The sequence below is a fragment of the Neofelis nebulosa genome, chromosome 16 (assembly GCF_028018385.1).
Source record: "Neofelis nebulosa isolate mNeoNeb1 chromosome 16, mNeoNeb1.pri, whole genome shotgun sequence".
Lineage (NCBI taxonomy): Eukaryota > Metazoa > Chordata > Mammalia > Carnivora > Felidae > Neofelis > Neofelis nebulosa.
The window spans coordinates 38,036,594-38,058,029 of NC_080797.1; the positions used below are offsets into that span (position 1 = coordinate 38,036,594).

At 41.9% G+C, this 21,436-nt stretch overlaps 1 long non-coding RNA gene across 1 annotated transcript; it reads right to left on the bottom strand.

Annotated features, from left to right (window-relative positions):
• Positions 1-1,966: 1,966 nt before the first annotated feature.
• Positions 1,967-20,976, bottom strand: LOC131497568 (uncharacterized). Its single transcript, XR_009255017.1, has 3 exons — positions 19,729-20,976; positions 13,022-13,119; positions 1,967-2,212 (listed from the first exon to the last, which is right to left on the bottom strand). It is a non-coding gene; the product is annotated as an uncharacterized LOC131497568 (long non-coding RNA).
• Between the last annotated feature and the right edge of the window lie 460 nt (positions 20,977-21,436).

A 21,436-nucleotide genomic window follows, 5' to 3' on the forward strand; every position in this document is an offset into this window, starting at 1 on the left:
GTTCCTTCTGAACCACGTGCTCAGTACATCTCCCCTCCACCCTATAGTCTTTCCTCTGTCCCCCATGGACACTGACATAGAAACATGTATTTCTCAGCTGACTGTTCTTTTGGGATGCTCTCCAGTGATTGAATGAGGGCCTCCCTCGCATCGATTTGGGGTTGAAGCCAGAGAGGCTGTGTGAATGCAGAAAACTTCCACTAGAGGGTATCAAGTCTGCACTGGGATCTCAGACTGCAGGGAGGCCTAGCAATCCTAACAATTTCAGAATTTTCAAATACTACATTCAGAGATTTAGAGATCTCTGTTCATTGTTCCTTCACTGGTCTGCTCCTGACCGCTCCTTGGAGGGCTTAAGAAGTCTCTACTACCTTGACATCATTTTGATCTGATTTGACTTCAAATCAAAGGCAGCTTGGCAGAGTGGAATCCATGAGGGCTCTGGCAACTGATACAGACCTGGCTCCACTACTCCCAAATTCAATGTACCTGTCTGTGAAATGGGGATCGTGAAACTTACCTTGCAGGGTTGTTGTGAGCACTAAGGGAACTCACATGTGGAAAATGTGACTGGCAGACAGTTAGGTGGCCAAAACTGCTTTTGCACTGGAGAAGAGTTCTAAGAATTGCCACAAACTGGAAATGGAGTTGAGCAAAGAGGGATGGATTTGCAAGAGCTGAGTACCTCCAAACAAGAAATGTCACAGTTTGCCATTTTGCTCTGAGTCTTACAGGTTTCCAGGCTAGTGCTGCTGAATACTCTTCAGGCTTAGCCCTCAGTCCTGTTCTACCCTCTGTGTCAGCCCAGCTGTGGTACTCGGTACTCTTCTGCCTTTTTCTTATCCTGGTTTCCTTGGAGGTGAGTTTAGTTTCTACCTCCTGCTCACCTCCTGGACAAAGGTCTCTTGTGTTCTGTCCTGTGTGTTCTGAAGCGTCCCATCTCCTCCTGGTTCTGTTCTTCCCTTTTCCTCTCTTTTCTCCCATACTCACTTCTAGGGTGGAATGTGCCATCTGTTTCTGGGACTGAGCAGAAGTCTGGGAAAGGGAGAGGGAAGGCCTGTCAGGGCTTGCGTGTCAGCAGACACGTTACAGCTGCAGGGCAGACCAGGGTGAAACCACAAGCCAGAGGCCTCAGGGCAAGCTGCAGTGAGGCCCGCCCCTCAGCAACTCTCTCATCTCTGTCTTACCCCAGAGGTTTCCTGGCAGGAGTGGGAGAGGTTGGTATCGAGTCCTTGAGCCCTGACTCACTCCCTGACCTAGTTGGGTGTTACCCAGTTATCTCCCAAATCTCTCTCCAGAAGCCTTCCTTAGGAACAGGACCGTGTCATCCCAGAAGGCAGAAGAGGAAATCAGACCACCTACTTATTTCATCCCCATCTGAGGATCCCCAAAACAAATAAGAAATGTAGGGTCTTTATGACTTTATGTGCCACCCAGGAGGTTGCACTGGTTATAAAATGAACGATCTTCTCACTAAGGGAATGGCTATTTTCCAGATTGCTTTATAGAAACAATCATGCTTAACTTTCTCAAGCAAGAATAAAATTGTTCTTTTATTTTATTTGGACAGGGACAGGGGCTGGGGAGATGGGGACTGGAACACGGAGCCAGGAAGTGACTGGCCATTATCACATAGTGAGTCAGTGGCCTAACTAGGGACAGAACTCAGGTTTCCTAACCCCACCCCAAATTCCATTCTTTTTCCTTCAGCCTCCTTACTTATGGACTCGAGCAATATTCTGGGTTTTCTGGACTTTATAAAGCCCACAAATTCCTGAGGGTTCAATAGGATATCAATTGTATTTTGCTTATTTGTTTCATACGTGTCCCTTTCAATATCTGTCCTATGGAAATGTGAGCTATGTTTCTTGCCTCCTCCACAGATTGTTGAAAACACTTAGAGTTATCTAAGATTCAAAGAAGACCAGTGTAGTAGTCTGTGTGAGGTTAGATTTCAAGACTGAAAATTCTATTTTTAAATTATTTCTTGGTATTCAGATCCTAATATCCTTGTAAATTACCGTACCTGTGAACGCTGAAAATTATTTTCTTACCCTCCGCTTTATTCAAAGTTCCCAATCTCTCCCTAACTGGGGTCATGCTTCTTAAAGACATTAGCTGGTTTCCAAGAAAGCAGATTTTAGCTTTATCCCTTGGCAGAGAGAATTCAGTCATTGCACACAGGCCAGAACATTCTGCCAGAGCTCCCCATCTGGAAGAAAAGAGAAAAAGATTTTCAGAGTTTCCATAAGGGCTGCCTAAGGGGAGGAAGGGAGAATGAGCTATAGAGAGGGAAGAAGAAAGCTACCGGGCTGTAACCCCAAACTCCATAGTCAGAAAAGAAAATCAGATCTGCAAGCTTAAAATCCTAACTCAGCAGTATGATACCTTCTCCTTCCTCCTAACCCTTCCCCAGGATTTATTTTCACCCCATTCCTTTATCTTTCACATGTACTTGTCTGTCCTGATTGTCCCAATTCAGGACATTCTGCTTATTCTTTGTTCTTTATGTATCTCCCCGTTCCATTTTTGTGCTCTCCCTATGGATAGCTCAGAACGTAGGATGGCCAGGGCACTCTGGTGTGCTGTCGCGATACCGTGGTGCCTAGCTGGAGAAGCTGGAGATTCAGTCTGGATCATGGAGAGTCTCCCACTAAATACAGAAAATTCTAAATGTCCCCAACAGACTGTTGCCCAGCTCTACCTGAGCTGTCTCAGTGACAGGGAACCTAGAACTTGGTAAGGCAGTTCATCCTGCTGTTGAGCGTCTGATTGTGACAAATTCCTTCCAGATTGATGTAATGTTTGCTTCCCCTTTTCACCCAATGATTCTCATTTGCCCTCTGCTGAACTACAAAATGAGTTGACATCTTCTATTCAGGTTGAGCCACATGAAATTGCCATTTTTCTATATTAAACATGGCTGAACATTGTCGATTTCATATGGTTTGCCTTACACTTGACAAAGTAACCTATTTGAGGACAGCTATTACTTCTCCACCTTAGTCTTCTCTTCTCCATATGTAACATCTCTAAACTCCCCCAATGCTTCCTCACCTGGTAAAGTTACTGGATCCTGTTCCAACCTGTTCTCTCAATGGGTATACACTCATCCATCAATGTCTTTTTCAATATGGGGCACCTAGGACTGGCCAGTTCAAAACACAGTGAGATTATTGTCTCTCTTGATTTGACATTGTGTTTTTTCATGAAACTGTGACCTCACTGGGTTTGGTGAGGCCTAAACCTTTTTCACATAAAATGCTGCCAAGCCAGTACCACTGCTTCCTGTACAATTGATTTTGTTTTTTTTTTTTAACCAAAATGTAGGTCTTCACTTTATCCCTGTCAAATTTCATCTCGTTGATTTTGGCTCTTGGTTCCAATCTGTCAAGATGATTTTAAATCTTGCTACTATCATCCATTCTATTAATTATCTTTCCCAGCTAGATCATGTAAGTTATTGATTTTTAAAATGCTCAATCGGACAATGAGGCCTCTCTTTGTTGATATCAATCTTTTAATCAATATCCTTTGCGTTCAGTTGAAAGGCTAGTTAAAAATCTACATAACTGATTATCTACCCACAACTCCCCTGCCTCATTTTCTTAGCCCCATCTTCCTGCTCCTTGATTACCTTTTTCTGATCTGCCCCTGGCCCATTAAGCACCAAACCCACCCAGGAACCATACAACTACAGATTTCTATAAGGGGGCCATAAGCACTAGCTGTTGTTTATATATATATATATATATATACATATATATATATATATATACATATATATACATATATATGTATATATATATATATATGTAATGTGTTATCATCTTGCTTATTTATGTATTTAAGTATTTATGTTTATTTGAGAGAGAGACAGAGAGAGTGCAAGTGGGGGAAAGAGGCAGAGGGAGACAGAAAGAATCTTAAGCAGGCTCCATGGTCAGTGGGGAGCCCAAAGTGAAGCCTGACCTGGGGCTCAATCCCATGACCCTGGGATCATGACCTGAGCCAAAATCAAGAGTTGGACACTCAACTGACTGAGTCACTCAGGTGTTCTGCACCAGCTGTTTTTTAAAAGGAATCATCAAAGGCCTTCCTTCTTGATAATTCCCCAACCGCTGTCATGGGGATCTTTTCTCTGTGCAACTTTGTGGGAGGCTTTGTGGCCCAACCCTAATCACCCCTAGCAGCCACTCCAAACATGACGTCTCTATACTCCTCTAGAATATAGACTCTGGCTTGGACTTGGGCATGGCTCCTCCCATTGGCTCTTGGTGCTCTCCCTCTGCCTACGATAGAACTGTTTTTGTTTTTTGTTTTTTGTTTTTTTAGTTTGGGTATTATTCCATAAATAGTATTATAACCTTGCCTCAATCTTTTAGCTCATATACTACATTAATGAGCACTTAGGTAACTCCCAAGATTTTGGTGTTATAAACACAGAAGACGTGAATCTGTTTGCAAGTACTTAGGTAAGATAAATTCCTGGAAATAGAATTGAAGGGTCAAAAGATATGTAACAGTTTAATTTCAATAGCGCCAAATTGCTCTCGGAGGAGTTGTACCATTTTACTTTAGCAGTGGTTCAGATCTCAGCAACATCACCAGTTTCAAATTAAATATGCTTGTTCTTGGGGAGCCTGGGTGGCTCAGTCAGTTAAGCAATGGACTCTTGGTTTTGGCTCAGGTCATGATCTCATGGTTCCCGAGTTCTAGCTCCACATCAGGCTCCGCCCTGACAGCGCGGAACCTGCTTGGGGTTCTCTCTCTCCCTCTCCCTCTGCCCCTCCCCTGCTCACTCTCTCTGTCTCTCTCTCAAAATAAATAAATAAACTTTAAAAAATGCCTGTTCTTAAAAGATATCTTGCTATACTATTGTAAATTTGGAATTGCTTTTAATCTTTCCCTTCTCCCTCATTTCTCCTCTTTACACCCTCCTCTGATTGTCCCCCTACCCTGAATTCCAAATTCTTCTCATTCATTTGTGCAAAATAACTCTGCTATCTCCAGACTCCCCTTCTTAACTCTGACCCAGACCTGTATTTGCACATGCAAACCTCAAGAGAATAAATTTGTTACCATCCAAAGCCATCCTCCTTCGCAATAGCAATATTGAACTCTATTATAACTTATTATTAAATATTAACTTATTTAATCCTTTCAACAACCTTATGATGCAGGTACCATTGTTATCCCTACTTCACAGTGACAAAGTTGAAATAGGAGTAGCTTTTCCAAGGTCACACAGTTTAGAAATTGCAAAAATTATGTAAACCTGCACGGTAGGTCTCTAAAGATCATGCCCTTAACCACTGCAGACAGATACCTCTCTTGGGAGATCAGTCTACTTAGGTCCCCATCAAATTCTAACCCTTCTGAGCAATGCCAGTGATACAATTCAGGTTCTGGTATTTACTCTTGACGCCTATCTAGCCCACAGCCTGTTCTATTGGCATTTCTGCCCCACAAGGGTGCCTGGAAAAAACAAGTTTCAGGAAGGCTTTACTTAGCCTGCAGCAGAGGAAAAAGTATCGGGTGGGATCACAGGCAGAAGGGGACATCTGTCTCCCTCTCTCTCTGCCCCTCCCCCTTTCATGCTCTGTCTCTCTCTGTCCCAAAAATAAATAAAAAACGTTGAAAAAAAATTTAAAAAAAAAAAAAAAAAGAAGGGGACATCAGTCAAGCCCTTTCCCTTTGCAGAGGTGTGGCCTCCCTGTTCTGGTCTCTGGGTGGGTCTCCTCAGACAGGAAGGGAGCAGTTGGTTTAGTCAGTCTGATTTTCCCTGGAACTCAGCACACTGTGAAATTCAAGAGGTGCCTAAGGCCAATTTAGGCAAGTTCCATTCAACAAACATTCACTGAGTCCCAACAATGGGCCAGGCACTGTGCCGTGTTTGGGTACAACATAAATAAGTCACATGCTTTAGAAGCAAAGATAAGCACTCCAACCGCCAGTTACCTACATACCTGAGTGTATTGTCTGGCGTGCGAGAGGACAAGAGGAGAAAGGGAAAGTGTGGATAAGGTGCTTATCCCTGGGAGTTCTGATTTATTAAGAAAACAATCTAGATTAGGGAAAGAAATAATAACTCAGTCTCGGTAAGTATTTCTGGCAGAAGGGAGGCACCTTCCTGAATACTAAGTTCTTCAAAGGCAGGTGAGGTCAAATACTTTGCCTGTTTATCTCGAATGGTGGGGGAATGAATGTATGAGGGCAGGGAGCAGTCAGAATAAGTTCCAAGGTTCATAATAGTGTGGGGGAGGGGGTTCCATGAAATGCGAATTCCTGTTTTTTCTTGGCAGGTTTTCTGGAAATTGTGATGACAGCTGGTAGTGGGGGAAAAAAAATCACTGAAATCACCAGTGACGATGGCCATTTCCCTGCCTCTAGGTGGCTGGCTATCACCTGGGCCATTCCAGATGGCAGGCTGCTATGGATTCTTCATTCTCTTTCTCTTATTTAATAAAGTGAGGGTATTATTGGCTTTTTTTTTTTTTAATAAGAGGTAAAAGGTAGGAAGGAAGAGAGAGGTTCATTTTCCAACAGCAATGAATAAGCAAGCCACATCCTCTACATGAACCGGACAGCTTCTTGTGGGAGGATTAAAAGCTCTGGACAAGACGGGGCGCCTGGGTGGCGCAGTCGGTTAAGCGTCCGACTTCAGCCAGGTCACGATCTCGCGGTCCGTGAGTTCGAGCCCCGCGTCAGGCTCTGGGCTGATGGCTCGGAGCCTGGAGCCTGTTTCCGATTCTGTGTCTCCCTCTCTCTGCCCCTCCCCCGTTCATGCTCTGTCTCTCTCTGTCCCAAAAATAAATAAAAAATGTTGAAAAAAAAAATTAAAAAAAAAAAAAAAAAAAAAAAAAAAAGCTCTGGACAAGAGACTAAGCCAGCAGGGACACCCAGTTTCTGGTTTCAGATCTGGTCCAACTTACTGAGAGCTTTGGAAATTCAAAACCTATCTGTACATCCAGTTTCTCTTGTGCTGTGGGAATAATAAATGTTTGTCTCCCAATGATATTGTGAAAAAGGAAAGAGAGGAATCATAGATACACATTTAAAGGCCTCAGGAAAAATAGTACTCTGTAGAGACGTATTTTATTGTTTTTAATAATTTCTCAGACTGTTTCAGAAAAGTAAAAAGACCATGGCTGATATGCTATTTTTTTTTAATTTTTTTTTTTAATGTTTATTTATTTTTGAGACAGAGAGAGACAGAGCATGAACGGGGGAGGGTCAGAGAGAGAGGGAGACACAGAATCTGAAGCAGGCTCCAGGCTCTGAGCTGTCAGCACAGAGCCCGATGCGGGGCTCGAACTCACGGACTGTGAGATCATGACCTGAGCTGAAGTCGGATGCTTAACCGACTGAGCCACCCAGGCGCCCCTGATATGCTATTTTTTAAATGGAGGTTGAGAGTTGCTAAGGGACCTCTCTTGAGTAACTTCCTCCTCTTAATTGGGACAGAAATTCTGGCAGTTGACAGAAACATAAGAAGGGCCAAAATAGAACTCAACCATTCTACAACTTCTGGTTCTCAGTGGACTCCACTTAAGCATTCAGTTGTATCTTCAAAGCTAAATCATTAAAACAAGGGCGAGTTCTAATGAAGAGCACACTTATGAAGAAATATGGATAACACGTAGAGAGAGAAAAGGCAAGGAAAAAATCCATTGATGAGCTACAAATGGCCATAAAAATCTGGAAACACAGGCGAACATACATAATAAAAGGCTTATGGATATTACCATACATGCTATGTTCAATAACATTACATCACGTGGTCAATAGAATGCCCCGCGTTAGGAATGCTTAGTTCAATGTGATGTGCCAATCCACAGTGCATGAAACACTAATGGAGTTTCTATCGATCCCTGAAATGAGTCTGTGATGCCTTGTCTCATATAATTTAACTTTGATTTTCATTTTCTTTTTTTAAACTTTTTAAAAAGTTTGTTTAACGTTTATTTATTTTTGAAAGAGAGACATGGACAGAGCATGAGAGGGGGAGAGGCAGAGAGAGAGGGAGACAGAATCTGAAGCAGGTTCCAGGCTCTGAGCTGTCAGCACAGAGCCCAATGTGGGGCTCAAACTCACGAATTGTGAGACCACGACCTGAGTCGAAGTCAGACATTTAACTGACTGAGCCACCCAGGCACCCCATCATTTTCTTTTTTCTTTTAATGTGTGTGTGTGTGTGTGTGTGAGAGAGAGAGAGTGAGAGAGAGAGAGAGAGAGAGAGAGAGAGAGAGTGAGAGAGAACAAGCGGGGGAGGGACAGAGAGAGAGGGAGACACAGAATCTGAAGCAGGCTCCAGGCTCTGAGCTGTTAGCCCAGAGCCTGATGTGGGGCTCGAACTCAGGGACCGTGAGATCATGACCTGAGCCAAAGTCTGATGCTTAACTGACTGAGCCACCCAGGCGCCTCTGATTTTCATTTTCACTGAATAAACCTACATACCTCAGAAGAAGTAATCAAGGGGTTTCAATCTGTAAAAACTAAGCTATTTGCTATGTTTCTAGGTTTTACGGTTATCTTGTAGCTTTGATGGAGAGGAACACAGAGAATAGTAAAAAATAGTAAAGCAAGGAGAGCAGTAACGAGTTTAGAGAATGATGGAGGGTAAAAGTAGAAACACACAGAATGTGACCATGGAAACAAAACTGGGGTGGGGGAGGGATATTCAAATCCAGTGAACAGAGAGACATAGGAAGAGAGAGACATCCTCTGGAAAAGAATGCAACAAGATCAGGAGGAAAGGACAGTGAGAAGGACAGAAAGGGAGGTCAGAAAGAAAAAAGCATTTTTTTTTTTTAGTAATTTAGGATTTATTTTTGTAAAAGTAATTGACAAATATTAAAATGTTATACTTGCATTTTGAACATTATAATATAAATATAAAACACAAAACACCCGATGTTCAACACTGATCTCCCATGCCCAACTTGGATTTAGATAGTGAGTATATTTTATTTTTTTTTTTAATTTTTTTTTTCAACGTTTTTTAATTTATTTTTGGGACAGAGAGAGACAGAGCATGAACGGGGGAGGGACAGAGAGAGAGGGAGACACAGAATCGGAAACAGGCTCCAGGCTCCGAGCCATCAGCCCAGAGCCTGACGCGGGGCTCGAACTCACGGACCGCGAGATCGTGACCTGGCTGAAGTCGGACGCTTAACCGACTGCGCCACCCAGGCGCCCCTAGATAGTGAGTATATTTTAAAGAAAGAAACTTTTAAAGTTTGTCACTGCTTGTAGTATATACTTTTATTAAGGGGAATTTCCTAGACTTCACAGACTGTTGGACGCATCCCTCATTAGCCAAAGCTGATAGATGGGAACATACTAGCTTTTTCTACAGAAAATTAATAGAAACATAGTAGGAACTATAACTAAGAACAAGAAAGAACTTTATTTTTATTATTTATTAAAAATTTTTTTTTAATGTTTATCCATTCTTGAGGTGGAGAGGCAGAGCGTGAGTGGGGGAGGGGCAGAGAAAGAGCGGGACACAACTCAAAGCAGGCTCCAGGTTCTGTGCTGTGAGCGACGGGGGGCTCTCGAACCCACAGACCGAGAGATCATGACCTGAGCCAAAGTGCGGCGCTCAACCAACTGAGCCACCCAGGCACCCCTGGAAAGAATGTTAAAAATGATCTAGTCCAACACTCAATTTTACAGATGAAGAAACTAAAGACTGAGAGGTTCTAGAGACAAATAAAAGGATTTGGGTGGTGCTGCTGGAAAACCAAGAGATTGTGGTGACCATCAAGAGAAAATGACGTCTGTTAGTAAGTTTTCAATATTTAAACGAGGAGCGCCTGGGTGGCTCAATTGGTTGAGCGTTTAACTCCTGATCTCAGCTCAGGTCTTGATCTTAAGTCCCGTGATAGGCTCTGCGCCGGGAGTGAAGCCTATTTTTTTTTTTTTTTAATGAAATTTTGGGGCATTTGGGTGGCTCAGTCGATTACGCATCCAGCTTTGGCTTAGGTCATGCTCTCACGGTTTGGCTCTCACGGGATGGAGTTTGAGCCCCATCCCCGTCTCCGTGCTAACAGCTCAGAAAGAGCCTGGAGCCTGCTTCGGATTCTGTCTCCCTCTCTCTCTGTTCCTCCCCGTCTCGCGCCCTGTCTCTCTTTCTCTTTCAAAAATAAGTAAACAGTGAAAAAAAGTTTTTAAATGAAATTTAAATTAAACAGGTGAGGAAAACTCATCTGAACTGTGTGTTAGGGAAGAGCAAAATGGGGACTCAAGCTCTAGTCTTACTGTTCCAGCCATTCTTTACTTTTTTTTTTAATTTATTTATTTATTTTGAGAGAGAGAGCAAGGACGAGCAGGGGAGGGGCAGAGAAAGAGAGAGAGAGAGAGAGAGAGAGAGAGAGAGAGAATCCCAAGCAGGCTCTGTGCTAATGTGGGGCTTGATCTCATGAACTGTGAGATCATGACCTGAGTCAAAATCAAGATTTGGACACTTAACCAACTAAGCCACCCAGGTGCCCTTGCTTTTTATTTATTTTTTTATTTTTTATTAAAAAAATATTTTTTTAACGTTTATTTATTTTTGAGACAGAGAGAGACAGAGCATGAACAGAGGAGGGGCAGAGAGAGAGGGAGACACAGAATCTGAAACAGGCTCCAGGCTCTGAGCTGTCAGCACAGAGCCCGACACGGGGCTCGAACTCACGGACCGTGAGATCATGACCTGAGCCGAAGTCGGACGCTTAACCGACCGAGCCACCCAGGTGCCCCTGCCCTTGCTTTTTAATAAATTTTTATTTTATTTTTTATTTTTAAGTAATCTCCACATCCAGTGTGGGGCTTGAACTTACAACCCAAAGATCAAGAATCACGTACTCCCCTGAATGAGCCAGTCAGGCGCCCCTTCAGGTTTTATTTTTAAGTAATCTCTACACCCAACAGGGGGCTTGAACTCATAACTTTGAGATTGAGTCGCGTACTCTCCAGCCATTCTTTGCATTGAATTACATCAATCAGCTCTGGAGTTTACAGAAGAAGATCACGAGAAGATGAGAAAAGAATGCCTGTTCTAAGTCAAGCCAGCTTGGGCTCTTGTACGGGTTCTACCAGTTACCAGCCACTGAGATCGCAGGAAATCAGTTAATCCAAGTGTTTCTGTTTTCCAAAACGAGAATAGTAACATCTGCTTCAAATGATACTTGGGGGTGTAAGTGAAAGAATACATAGTATAAAGTGTACAGCAATTCACCAAAGCAATAAGAATGGCCAATAGGAAAAGAACACCGAAACTTCTTCCGGACCATGAATCAAAGAAATGCAAAATAAAGAGCAACGAGGTACCACTTTCACCCACCAAATTGGCAAAGATGAAAACAAAGCTAATTAACACTGGAGGGGAGGGGTGGAAGCAGATATTCTCATATATTGCCAAAAGGAGTGTCAATTGGTACATTTCTGGAGGTCCGTTCGGCAATGTGTATTAAGAACTTTAAAAGTGTTCCTGCTCTGGGGCCATCTGGCTGGTTCAGTTGCAGGAGTGTGCGTCTCTTGATCTCAGGGTCATGAGTTTGAGCCCCACGTTGGCTGTAGAGATTACTACAAAAAATAAATAAACTTAAAATAAAAATAAATAAAATCTTTAGCAGAAAAGTTTATGCTCTCTGATTCAGGGTTTTACTCTAGGTATTTTGCCTAAGGAAACAATTACACGTGTGGAGTTTTAGTTCATATAGATGCTTTATAGGATAGGAAGAAATACAGTAAGGATGAGTTCTCACAACTTTCCTCTTTCCTACACGGTAAGAAGAATGCTTTGTTGCTAGATGAGTAGGTCCTGGAGAAAATTATATACAGCTTCGATTTAATTGACATTGAAGGCAGATATTTACAGGAACGTGAGAGGAATTTTATCAGAAGATTTTAAGAGGGAGGAAGACATGATGGGGAAAGGAAGGAAGGGAAGGTGGAAACAGGAAAAAAGGGGCTGGCTGAGAGAAGCTTCAAATAATTGTCCTATGTGTGAGGTATTAAGAGACAAGAGAGAGAAGAGAGGATTCTGAGAAGTGCTTATTAATGCTAATTAATTATGTCTTATTAATGCAATCTGCCTTTGGTTTTATCTTGAGAGAGTCAAAATTTACTTTTTCTTTTCTTGTTTTTTTTCCTTTTCTTAAAAAAATTTGTTTTAATTTTATTTTTTTTTAATGTTTATTTATTTCTGAGACAGAGAGAGACAGAGCATGAGCGGGGGAGGGGCAGAGAGAGAGGGAGACACAGAATCCGAAGCAGGCTCCAGACTCTGAGCTGTCAGCATAGAGCCCGACGCGGGGCTCAAACTCACAGACTGCGAGATCATGACCTGAGCGGAAGCCGGACGCTCAACCGACTGAGCCACCCAGGCACCCCAAATTTGTTTTAAGTAATCTCTACACCCAATGTGGGGCTCAAATTCATGATCCTGAGATTAAGAAGTCTCATGCTCTTCTGACTGAACCAGCCAGGCACCCCTTTGTTTTTTCTTTATTCTCATTCTCTCTCTCTCTCTTCTCTTCTTCTTTGTCATCCTCCTTTTCTCTTATTATTCTTTTTCTTTTTCATTTATTTTTAAAATATTTTATTTATTTATTTATTTATTTATTTATTTATTTATTTGAGAGAGTGAGAGAACACAAGTAGGGGAGGGAGAAGGGCAGAGGGAGAGAGAGAATCCCAAGCAGGCTCTGTGAGGTCAGTGCACAGCCAGACATGGGGGTTCAACTCACAAAATTGTGAGATTATGTCCTGAGCTGAAATCGAAAGTTGAACGCCCAACCAACTGAGCCACCCAGGTGCCCCCTTTTTCTTTTTAAAATTTTTTTTAAAATGTTTTATTTAGTTTTGACTGAGAGAGAGAGACAGAGCATGAGCAGGGGAGGGGCAGAGAGAGAGGGAGACACAGAATCCGAAGCAGGCTCCAGGCTCTGAGTTGTCAGCACAGAGCCTGATGCGGGGCTCGAACTCACAGACCGCAAGATCATGACCTGAGCCGAAGTCGGACACTCACCTGACTGAGCCACCCAGGCACCCCTTTAAGTGTTGGAGTGATGTTTCTTTAAAATCTTAGCTTGGGCTATTATCAGCTTGGTTTTACATGTATCATATCTAAAACAGCAAAAATAATTAGAAACACTCTAAATATCCAGGAATAGGAAATTAGTTAAATAAGTTAACTAATCTATAGATTAACAGATTAAATTAAGATGTGATCATCTACAGTCATTAAGTCATACTGAAGAATATTTAATAGCATGAGTACATGAATAACATATTAAGCAAAATATATTATGATCCCAGTATGGTGTGTGTGCATGTATGTGTGTGTGTGTGTGTGTGTGTGTGTAATGTATATGTGCATAGAAAAAAGACAGTATACCAAATGTTAACAGTGATATTTATGGAATTACCAATTATTTGATATTTATGGAATTACTGGTTATTTTTGTTTTCTTTTTTTTTTTTTTTAAGATTTTATTTTTGAGTAATCTCTACACCCAATGTGGAGTTCAAACTTAAGACCCTGAGATCAAGAGTCACATGCCGTACTGACTGAGCCAGCCAGGTGCACCCTATTTTTGTTTTCTTTTTCTTTTTAAAAAATTTTTTAATGTTTATTTTTTAAAGACAGAGAGATTGAGAGGGAGAGAAAGAGAGAGAACACGATCAGGGGAGGGGCAAAGAGAGAGGGAGACACAGAATCAGTAGCTGGATCCAGGCTCTGAGCTGTCAGCACAAAGCTCGATGCGGGGCTCAAACTCACGAATTGTGAGATCATGACCTGAGCCGAAGTTGGATGTTTAATCAACTGAGTCTCACCCAGGTGCCCCCTGCCATTTTTGTTTTCTTAATGCTCATCTAAATTCTCTTAATTCACTGTGTTGATCAAGCAATACTTTTATAAACAGAAACACCCTCACAATAACCTTTGCTTTTGATTTTTTTTTTGATGTTTATTTATTTTTGAGACAGAGAGAGACAGAGCATGAACAGGGGAGGAGCAGAGAGAGAGCGAGACACAGAATCCGAAACAGGCTCCAGGCTCTGAGCTATCAGCACAGAGCCCGACGCGGGGCTCGAACTCACGGACCGTGAGATCATGACCCTAGCCGAAGTCAGATGCTTAACCGACCAAGCCACCCAGGCACCCCTGCTTTTGTTTTTGTTTTTTTTTTTTAATATATGAAATTTATTGTCAAATTGGTTTCCATACAACACCCAGTGCTCATCCCAAAAGGTGCCCTCCTCAATACCCATCACCCACCCTCCTCTCCCTCCCACCCCCCATCAACCCTCAGTTTGTTCTCAGTTTTTAAGAGTCTCTTATGCTTTGGCTCTCTCCCACTCTAACCTCTTTTTTTTTTTTCCTTCCCCTCCCCCATGGGTTTCTGTTAAGTTTCTCAGGATCCACGTAAGAGTGAAACCATATGGTATCTGTCTTTCTCTGTATGGCTTATTTCACTTAGCATCACACTCTCCAGTTCCATCCACGTTGCTACAAAGGGCCATATTTTATTCTTTCTCATTGCCACGTAGTACTCCATTGTGTATATAAACCACAGTTTCTTTATCCATTCATCAGTTGATGGACATTTAGGCTCTTTCCATAATTTGGCTACTGTTGAGAGTGCTGCTATAAACATTGGGGTACAAGTGCCCCTATGCATCAGTACTCCTGTATCCCTTGGGTAAATTCCTAGCAGGCACCCCTGCTTTTGAAATTGAGTAGCACAAGAACCACACAGCTTCTAGAAAAAATACAGAAAAATATCACTGCAAGCTTGAAGGAAGCACAGATTTCTTGGCAGAACACTAAAAGCACTAAACATAAAAGAAAAAATTGAAAAATTGGACTTCATCAAAATTAAAAATGTCTACTCATCAAAAGACACCATTAAGAAAATGAGTAGACAAATGACAGGGAAAAATATTCATGGTATATTTACTTGACCAAGGATTCATACCCAGATAGTATAAGGAATGCCTAAAAACCAACAACAAAAAAAGATGAAGTACCCAATTAAAAAATGGTCAAAAGACTTAAGCAGACACCACAAAAAAAGAAACATAAATGGCCAATAAGCCATGAAAGGGTACTTATGGTAAATGCTATGATATATCACCCAGATTTTTCTTTTGGAACGAAGGACTTATTCTTCAGGTGTTGAAAGGCTGCCAATAGACAGCCCTCGACTGTCCAGTCCATCTCAATGATTGATTGCCTCAGCTGAAGAGCCCTGACTTGCCTAAAGTCATTCTTTCTTTACACAGTGGCCTGTATCCAATGACAAATCAACATGGAGGTATAAAGGCCTAGCCACTTGTTCAAACTCAAAACATTTTTGAAGGGTCATCCCAGTTTCAGTGCTCTCTGTAGGGTCAGCTGAAGCCTCTGAGACTACATAGCTCGCCTTTCCTCTTCCCAATCATCCTTTTGCCTTCCACACTATAGGTGCTGAACCCAAGTGCACTCCCAAAAAAATCCTCCTGCTGACTAATCTCCCTCTCGGAGTCGGCTTCCAAGGGAACCCCAACTGTGACAATGCTCAACATCAGTAATCATCAGGAAAATGCAAATTAAAATCATAAGGAGATGCCATTTCACATCCACTAGAAGGGCTTTGAAGAAAGACTGACAACACCAAATGCTGATGAAGATATGGAAAAACTGGAACTCTCATACAGTGGTGGTGGGGCTGTAAAATGGTACAACCACGTTGGAGAATTGTTTGGCAGCTTCTTAGAAGGTCAAATACACACTTAACCTATGACTATTCTTAAGTATGTACCCAAGAGAAATGAGGACATGTAGCCATAAGATTGTACAAGAATGCTCATAGGTAGCCTTAGTTATAATAGCCCCAAAACTGGAAATAAACCACATGTCTATCAATAAGAGAATGGATAAATAAACCACAGTCCTATAATACTACTCAGCAATATGTAGGAATGAGCCATTGATATGTACAACAGGTTAGATCAAAAACATTGTTGTATAAAAAAAAAAAAAAGCCATAAGCGCACACACACACACACACACACACACACACCCCAAACACATATTGACTGATTCCATTGATATGAAGTACAAGAATAGGCAAAACAAATCTATGGTGATAGAAATCAGAAAGTAGTTGCTTGGGTGAAGTGGGGTCAGGGGTGGGGATTGACTGAAGGGGCCATGAGGAAACTTTCCGGGGTGATGAACATATTCTTTATCTTATTTTGTGTGGTAGTTATATAGTGGTTACGATTGTCAATAGGCACTGACCTGCACATTTATGATTTATCCATTTTACTGTATGTAGTTTATATTTTTAAAAAAGCTTATATACACAAAGAGTAGCACAGACACACTCAACAAATGTTTAATGAACAAACAGAGATGATTTTTCTAAGGAAACCAAATTATTAATAATCATAGAAAAGATTTCCTTCTCCTGGGTTATGGTAAAATGTGAGAGTCTCTTGGGATACCCCTTGATTAAAAGCTTGTGAATATTTATTCTTCACGGCAGTTTTTTTCCTCCCCCCCCCCCCCCCATTAAAATGGGTAAGCTTTGATATCTACAGGAGTGGCAGAATCAGGTCTATGATGTCTGCCTGCATCATTTGCAGGCGAGTGGAAACACTAAAAGTATTATCAAGGTAGTAACAGCGGTGAGAGAAAGAAGTTAAAAACCATCACTGGTTTCCCAGGGAGGTAGATCAGCATTTGGCTGCTTTTCCACATAATCCTGCCAACATCACTCTCAAAGCAATTTCTCTTATAAAATATGGCACGATCACCACCCTATTTTAAACATGGGTACTTAATCTCAAAAAAAAAGTATTTAAAGTATTTGAAAGGTTTCAAGAGACGAGCGAAGGTTTATGGAGCCAGCTGATGTTAACCTATGCTGTTTTGCACTAAGGTTAATACCCTGGGGTACAGGAAAATTAAAGGGGAGACAGAGAATCCTTCTGGGGGTTTCATAGCCTAAAAAAGTAAACATGACAGAATGCCAATCGACTCTCAAGAAAAAGATTTTCGCAAACATGCAAAGCTATTTTAAAATTCCCTTTTATAAAATCAAACAGTTCAAAAGCCATTGGCTGCCATCTTCAAAATCTGAAAGTAGATACTTGGTGGGGTTGCCAGATTTGGCAAATAAAAATATAGGATGTTCAATTAAATTTGACTTCCCGATAAAACAATGAACAGTTTTTAATAGAAGCGTTCCCTCCAAATATTGCATATTTTTAGTATGAGCACGTCTCATGACATATTTGAGACATATTTATACTAAAAAGCTATGTATTATCTGAAAATCAAATTTAACTAGGCATCCCGTACTTCATCCAGCAATGCTGAGTGCTACTTCTCTGCAGGACAAGAGGCCCCACCAGGCTGAGGGGGATGAGCCTTTGCGGTTAGTACATGGAATTACAAGGTTAACGATGGTTATGGTAAAAGAAGAACTGAACCTTTCTTTTTAATGTTTATTTATTTTTGAGATAGAGAGAGCACAAGCAGGGGAGGGGCAGACAGAGAGGGGGACAGAGGATCCCAAGCGGGCTCTGCACTGATAGCAGAGAGCCCTATGCAGGGCTTGAATTTGCAAACCATGAGACCATGACCTGAGCTGAGGTCAGACGCTTAACTGACGGAACCACCCAGGCGCCCTTCTTTTCTTTTCTCTTTTCTTTTCTTTCTTTAAATATTTATTCTCATCTAATCTGAAGGAATGGCACAACTTTATTTTTGTTGTTGTTGTTAGTTAATTTATTTAGAGAGAGAGCGCAAACAGGCGAAGGGCAGAGAGAGAGGGAGACACAGAACCCAAAGCAGGCTCCAGGCTCTGAGCGGTCAGCACAGAGCCCGACGCGGGGCTTGAACCCAAAACCGTAAGATCATGACCTGAACTGAAGTCAGACGCTTAGCCGACTGAGCCACCCAGGTGTCACCCCCCCCCCATTTCTTTTTTAAAGATTTAAGTAATTTCTGCCCCCAATGTGGGGCTGGAACTCATGCCCCAGAGATCAAGAGTCACATGCTTCACTGACTGAGCCAGCCAGCTGCCCCTGAACCTTTCTTGTGCTCCTGGATTGTTTACTCTGTCACACTGAAAAATATGGTGAAAAGCATTGAAATGTATTTCCAATCTTTTTAAGTGGTAATGAATTGGTTGTACTAAATAAATACACTTGATATTGGAACTCTACGGTTTGTGTAGGGGCTAAGTGCCTAGGATTTACCATATAGGTTTATAAACATAGAGAACTCATTTCCCTTGCTAGGTTTGCTTTTCCTAGTAAGGAATGAACAGACCGGACTTTGTAAAGCGATTTAAAGACTTCCAAATCGCCACATGAAAGTATTTTTTTTCTAATGAGGTTATTCCCGCACCCCTTTTACTAAAGGATTGCCCACATTGTTTTGCTTTATAAGGCTTCTATTAGGGGCGCCTGGGTGGCTCAGTCAGTTAATTGTCCGACTTCGGCTCAGGTTATGATCTCCCAGTTTGTGAGTCTGGGCCCTGCATTGGGCTCTGTGTTGATAGCTTGGAGCCTGGAACCTGCTTCAGATTCTGTGTCCCCCTCTCTCTGCCCCACCCCAACTTGTGCTGTGTCTCTCAAAAATGAATAAATGTTAGGGGCGCCTGGGTGGCGCAGTCGGTTAAGCGTCCGACTTCAGCCAGGTCACGATCTCGCGGTCCGTGAGTTCGAGCCCCGCATCAGGCTCTGGGCTGATGGCTCGGAGCCTGGAGCCTGTTTCTGATTCTGTGTCTCCCTCTCTCTCTGCCCCTCCCCCGTTCATGCTCTGTCTCTCTCTGTCCCAAAAATAAATTTAAAAAAAAATGTTGAAAAAAAAAAAAAAATGAATAAATGTTAAAATAAAAATTAAAAAAAAAAAGACTTACACTGTGTCAGAGATGTCTCGTATACTATGTTTCCAAGAGGAGAGCCTGCTTCTGATGGAGTCTGGAATACCAGTACTCCAGAGGTGGGTTGCAAACAGCAATATTTCTCTGAGTCTGTTTTAACACTCTTGGGGAGAGCATTCTTTTCAGCATCAGCTGATGCTCTGCAGCACAGGATTCTGTTACCCTCATTTGAGCTGCCTGGTTATTCTAGCAATCAGATCTTTCTGTCTCCTTCCTGTTACCCGGCCTGACACCAGCTATCATGTACCCTCTTTGCCTTGACTCCCAGACACACAATTCTTTCATTTTCTTTAAACTCAAATGCCAGAATATTAGAATTTCTAGGACAGCTACATGGCTGTAACAACAGTAGAGAATATGTGAAATCAGGACTTTTCCTGTAAAATCTAGGACATGTGGTCTCCCCAAGATTTCAACACTTGTCCTCTGACAGTTACCCACAACGGTGAGGATATTTGGAAAGGAGACAGGACTGAGAGTCAGAATTCTTTTCAACACGGCTTTGATCACTGCTTTGCAGTTAACCTTGGGCAAATTACTGCCGCTACCTCTGTCCTGTTTCTGACCCCCTTGAATTTGAAGCCCCCTATACCAAAAAAAGTAATAATAATAAAAACAAGCTTAAAGAAAAAAAAGAACAGAGCAAAAGGCACTCATCTCTGACTTACTTTGCCTAGCCTTAACATTTGAGTTTGAAACCTAGTGTTTGTAACTTGGTTTATTGGGTTTCTCTTTCCCTTTACCATGAAAGGGGAGAAGTTATGGAAAACAAAGCTCTTAAAGATTTTACCATTTGATTTCCTTGTTTAGGAGAATGAAACTTGCGTCTGCTTTCAGGACTGCCATTTGTCAACTTCAAGTCTGAACCTAACCTGGGTAGAGCCATAGTATTCTCATTCCCGGGAAAAAAATGAAAAGGGGTTTATAAATTAAAGAAAGTAATTTACCCCCTCAGACAGTAAGAAAAGTATTTTCTAGGAAATAGTGACACCTTTTTCTCCACTCAACCTCTTCATTTCCTTTGATCCTGTTACCTCCCCTCCATATACTAATGTCCTCTTAAATTGAGATAAGACAGTAATGAATCACTCTAGCAAAAGTACACAGTACTAAACAAAGATGCCACATTCTGGCATCTCTTGTCACTGAGACCCATCAGGATAGGGCACAGCAAGACTTCAGGTTTCCTGATGCAGAGCTCCTAAAACTGTGGTCTCCACTTCATAGTTAATGCATGTTTTGGGGTGGCAAAAATACAAATCTCTCTTGAATGTTTGAATTGTGCCTTGTTGCCTAAAGAGTTTTGTCTTTTTTTTTTTTTTTTCCTTTTGGCCTGTCCTAATTCCTGATGTCAGGTCCCTGGGGTATCTGTGATCTGTGCTAGGTCTCATTCTCAGTGAATGTATATTTTATACAGTGTGATCGCACTTTGAGCTAAAATAGATCATATCTAGAAATCGGCTGGTACGGCTTCCTAGGACGAAAGAATGTGAGCAGTTTGAATGCTTTTTGTCTCTTTGGTTTCTTACTGAGTCAATTCACAATACAGAGATGTTACCATATAGATTTATTTGGGGGGGGGGGGGGAAGGCACCATATCCCAAAGGCTAGCCTCCATACTGAGACCATTTTCCCAGAAAATACAGAATATCTGAAAATGAAAGGGACCTAGATGCATAATTTACAGTTTTTCTTCAGCTCTGGAATTACTTGTTTACTGGGGACAAGATGACTTTCAGCTCAGTCCTGTGCATAAGCAGGCCACAAGCCAATTTCTAGCTCTCTCTACACTTTTTAAGTGTTTATTAATCTTGGTTCCTATGCAAATTCTGTAGGGAAGCTGGCAGCAGATTTTTTTCATCCTCACTTATTTAAACTCCAAGATAAATCGCTCCTATAAAATCTCACTCCATAAGATGTGATCCCGCCAGGTTGGCAGGCCTAAATGTCTTGGGTCTCTTTTTTCACCTCACCCTTAACTCAGGGTTGGAAAGAGGTTGAGAGTATTCTCTTTGGTAGGCATGGCATCAGGTATTGAGTGAAGACCAATTCCTTTTTTTTTAATGTTGTTTTATTATTATTATTATTATTTTAGAATTGCAATCTTTTTTAAATTAATGTTTTTAAAAAAATTTTTTTTTAATGTTTTATTTATTTTTGAGACAGAGAGAGACAGAGCATGAACGGGGAAGGGGCAGAGAGAGAGGGAGACACAAAATCGGAAGCAGGCTCCAGGCTCTGAGCCATCAGCCCAGAGCCCGACGCGGGGCTCGAACTCACGGACCGCGAGATCGTGACCTGAGCTGAAGTCGGCCGCTTAACCGACTGAGCCACCCAGGCGCCCCTAAATTAATGTTTATTTATTTTTGAGAGAGAGAGAGAGTGTGTGTGTGAGCAGGGGAGGGGCAGAGAGAGAGGGAGACACAGAATCCAAAGCAGGCTCTGAGCCAACAGCACAGAGCCTGACGTGGGGCTCGAATCCACAAACTGTGGGATCG